Here is a 5,301-nt window from a genome sequence, read left to right on the forward strand (position 1 = left end):
ACAACAACGTCCAAAGAACTGCAGGCCTCACTTGCCTCAGTTAAGGTCAACGTTCATGCCTCCACCATCAGGAAAAGAGTGGGCAAAAAAGAACATTATACCGACAGTAAAATCTGGTGGTGGTAGTGTGATGGTCTGGGGCTGTTTTGTTGCTTCAGGACCTGGAAGACTTGCTGTGATAAAAGGAACTATGAATTCTGCTGTCTACCAAGAGATCCTGAAGGAGAATGTCCGACCATCTGTTCGTGTACTCAAGCTGAAACAAACTTGGGTTCTGCAGCAGGACAATGATCCTAAACACACCAGCAAGTCCACCACCGAATGGCTGAAGAAAAACAAAATGAAGACTTTGGAGTGGCCTAGCCAAAGTCCTGACCTGAATCCTATTGAGATGTTGTGGTATGACCTTATAAAGGCCGTTCATGCTCGAAAACCCTCTAATGTAACTGAATTAGGACAATTCTTTGAAGATGAGTGGGCCAAAATTCCTCCAGGACGCTGTAAAAGCCTCATTGCGCATTATCGCAAACGCTTGGTTGCAGTTGTTGCTGCTAAGGGTGGCCCAACCAGTTATTAGGTTTAGGGGGCAATCACTTTTTCACACAGGGCCATGATGGTTTGGATTTTTTTTCACCTTTTAATAATAAACACCTTCATTTACAAAGTGCATTTTGTGTTTACTTGTGTTGTCCTTGACTATTGTTTAAATTGGTTTGATGTTCCGAAACACTTAAGTGTGACAAACATGCAAAGGAACAGGAAATGAGGAAGGGGGCAAACACTTTTTCACACCACTGTATCTAGAGTTACCTCCCAGTAAGGATGCATATGTGCCTGACTTACGAGTAGTAATAGTGGGTAACAACACCAATCGAATTACATCGAATTATTACATTAGGGTAAATGGACTGTTCTCATATGGCGTAAGCCTACATTGTGTACATAAATGTCCGAGATAACAGCATTTTCACCAGTTTTTTTTATAATCCTCAACAAAAAAGCCACAGTTTTGCAAGCTCTGCTATGTGCTTGTACTATATTCTGTTTACCATTGCACACATTAGCATAGCAGCTAGCGGATATTCCTTCTGCTTGTATACACAGTGAATATAGGAATCATATATGCTAGAAAATAATAACAATAAACCCAATATTAATTCCATTATCTTAATGCTGTTTAACTACTGTTGCATGTACATAATGTACCTAAAATACCAACGTGAGCAAGGGAGTCATTATATCAAATCAACAGCCAGGTGTAGCCTAGCTAACAGTTGAAGAACACAAACTTGTAATTTAAATGTGCCAGAACTATAGACCAATACAACAGGCTTCAATGAACTGACAACATAAGTTATACGACTTAAGACTCACACACACAATCTTCTCAATTGATTATCCTCCGGGCAGCTAGTCTCTTTTTCATGGAGCCAACCTGTGTTTAATGAATAGGTATGTTGATGTAAAAAAGTGTTGTAAAACATACTCATACAATTTTAATTAAAGGAAAAAAAGCAACAACCAAAAGTCAAATTTTTGTCATTCTGTCATCTTTTTATCTTGTGTGTTGATGTGATGGTTTGTAGTGCATTGAGCTGTTTATCTGAAGGTTAGTGCTTCTCAGAAGGAAAGGAAAACACTGAAAAAACAGCTGCTGTGAGCGGGGGTGGGGGGGTGGCTTGAGCAGCTACAGGTAGTGATGGTCAAATGAAGCTTCGCGAACCACTGTCTTCATTTTCTGAGCTCACTAGATGGCGCTCTCTGTTCAAAGGGTTTAAAACACACTGATTATCCATTCCTTTAACCTTTTTCTTTGAACATTGAGCGCCATCTAGTGAGCTCAGAATTAAAGACAGTGGTTCGCAAAACTTCATTTGACCGTCACTAGCTACAGGCCGCTGCTTGACCATATTGAATCCTGAGGGCAGACGGTTTGCACTACACAGTTTGGCGTTTGAAGCCCCCAACGTTGTCTTCTAAGCAGCGCTGCCTGGAAGGCACGTGGATTAGGCAATGGTTATGGTTGAAGAGGACGGTCGCAGCGCTGCCTTGAAGGCTTACGTGGGGGCTTAAAACCCCATCAAGCCAGCACAGCAGCTGAGCAGACTGGTTATAGTAAAGAGGGTGACTTAGGGAGTCTTAAATCGTATAACTTATGTTGTCAGTTCATTTAAGCCTGTTCTATTGGTCTATAGATCTGGCACATTTAAATTACAAGTTTGTGTTCTTCAACTGTTAGCTAGGCTACACCTGGCTGTTGATTTGATATAATGACTCCCTTGCTCACGTTGGTATTTTAGGTGCATTATGTACATGCAACAGTAGTTAAACTGCATTAAGATAATGGAATTAATATTGGGTTTATTGTTAGTATTTTCTAGCATATATGATTCCTATATTCACTGTGTATGGTAGCCTTTACAATGTTATTTATTAATTTGCAGAACCACCCACACACACGCACAGCCATAGCAGAGCTACCCATGCCCGTGTTTGTACTGTTGCTTGATTGTGATGAAGCATCGACAAAGAGAAGTTGTCTCCGTCCATGTTTCAATAGACACACCCGAGGACAAGTTGGAAACCAGAATCAGCTTTAAATACAATCCTAATCTAGTCCTCATAACAAGTTTCAAATAATTTCACTGGGGTTACCGTCATATTTGTTTGAGTCATCAATTCTAAAAACAATCTCATTGTCAATACAGTACGCTACTGTACATTACACTTGATGCCCCACTACAAGATGACTTGACAGATTCCCATCATCCTCGGCCTTATCTGAGAAAGATGTTTGAGACAGTGGACTATGCATCAAGAATGACTCCTGGCAATGGGCTGCGTAATTCTATATTATAGGGAACTTCTTAATTAATGTCTGTTTAGTAGTTCATATCTTATCCTTTATTTTCTTTCCAGAAGCCATATATGAGCATACACACATACAGGTAGCTTCCTTTAAATGTTAAGGGGAAGATTTATAAAATAGAAACTGGATCTGTGAATTCTCAGAGGATCACAACTGAATTCATATCTTGCTGCTCAGTCAGAATCTTATCAACCTGGAGTCCCAGTCTCTGTCACAATCATATAATATATAATATATATATCATTAATAATAATGATATATAATCATATATGTGATGTTTAAGCCTATTGGCAGACATCCATTTAAAGTCCATCCGTGAAGCCAATGGCATAAAGGGCCTTTTTTTCATATCCACTAATGTTTCTCATATTGCACACTGATAAAGCCTACTTTTACTTTTATACTTTGGGGAAATTCCCAAGCCTGTACTTTGTAACTTTTACTTGAGTAAAGAAGTTAAATCAGTACTTCTACTTTTACCAGAGTATTTTTTAACACAAGTATCTGTACTTCTACTTGAGTACGGGAAGTGAGTACTTTTGCCATCTCCACGTGTGGAAGCACCAAAAACACAAACAATTTTTTTTTTTTATGAGCACTTTAAAAACACACACCTTAAAGTTGAGCATCACATGACTCCAAAACAAGTACAGTTACATACAGCAAGCCAGTTTTATATTACAAACACAAAGTGTATTGCAATGCACGCAAAACATCAATACATTTTTTTTTAGACATTCAAATGGTAGATTCAGAATTTGGTGTGAAAAGAATGAGAATATAGATTAAATTCCATTCAATTCAATTTTATTTATAGTATCAAATCACAACAAGAGTTATCTCAAGACACTTTACAGATAGAGTAGGTCTAGACCACACTCCAGAATCCACAAGGACCCAACAGTTCCAGTAGTTTCCTACTGTGCAAGCAACACTGCGACAGTGGCGAGGAAAAACTTCCTTTTAGCCAGAAACCTCGGTCAGACCCAAACTCTTGGTAGGCGGTGTCTGACAGGCCAGTTGGGATTAGAATGAAGAGTTTGTTTGTAGTAGTTCTTTGTAACATAGCAGGGCACTGTGCAGCGTTACAAGGCACAGCAGGACGTAGCTGGGCACCGCAGAGCGTAGCCGGATGTAACATGGCATCGCAGGATGTGTAGTGGGACCATGGACAGCTGCTACCCTGATTTTTGGCGCCTCCCTGATACGAGGAAACATGCTGGGGGGAAAAGAACATAAGGACTCCGGGGAATGACTCCCTGGAGCTAGGTTAGTAACAGGCATTTCTGGGACATGGATGCACACAAATGGAAAGATAGAAAGATAGATGAGAGAGGAGCTCAGTGTGTCAAAGGAAGTCCCCCAGCAGTCCAAAACCACTACAGTATAACTAAGAGAGGCAGGGTAAAGAGAGGAGCCTGGTTGGGCGAGAACTCTCCCTAACCGGATCCCATCCCTCTGTCTAGAGGAGATGGGAAGAGATCCATCATGCCTTGTTACCACTGTGTCCAACTTATGTTTACCTATTGCATTTGGCTGCAAAAGTGATCGCAGTAACATGAATGTGGGTCTTTAGAGTAAACTGCCTGAAGTACACCCCTTTTCCCTGTCCCAACATATCCTGTAAAAGAAACAAAGAAAAAAACAGAATTGTTTGTACTGACCCGTGACCAATACACTCAAAATGTGGTCTATGTGTAGTTATGACACAAAACCTATACCATCCAGTGGTCATTGTACAATGGCAACACTTCAATTTGTATCAATCATTTTTTGGCACTGGATCAGTTCGCAGCTGAGTGTAAAGCGGCTCGGATGAGGATAAACACCTCTAAATCTGAGGCCATGGTTCTCAGCAGGAAGACAATGGAGTGCCTTCTTCAGGTAGGGAATGAGTTTTTACCCCAAGGGAAGGAGTGTAAATACCTTGGGGTCTTGTTTGCGGGTGAAGGAACCTTGGAGCAGGAGATTGGTCAGAGAATCGGAGCAGCGGGTGCGGTATTCCATTTATCGCACCGTTGTGACAAAAAAGAAGCTGAGCTAGAAGGCAAAGCTCTCAATTTACCTTTGCGTCAAAAGGAGCCAGTGGAGGTGGTTTGGGCATCTGGTAAGGATACCTCCTGGGCGCCTCCCTAGGGAGATGTTCCAGGCACCTCCAGCGGAGTGGAGGCTTTGAGGAGGACCCAAGACTAGGTGGAGACGTTATATCTGCAACCTGGCCTTGGATTATTCTTACTCTATGTTAGATTTAAATACATTTATTAACTTTACAACCACTATTGTGGCACTGCATTTTGTTGTACTTAATTCCAGTTAAATTGCATTCATTGTTTACTACAGTCATGAGGTGATACCTAAATATACTTGTATTATATAGTCAGTTATTTCAATAAAACATGAGATATTAAATATCACATTGCATGTTTCCCAAA

This window comes from Etheostoma cragini, chromosome 10, assembly GCF_013103735.1.
Source record: "Etheostoma cragini isolate CJK2018 chromosome 10, CSU_Ecrag_1.0, whole genome shotgun sequence".
Classification (NCBI taxonomy): domain Eukaryota; kingdom Metazoa; phylum Chordata; class Actinopteri; order Perciformes; family Percidae; genus Etheostoma; species Etheostoma cragini.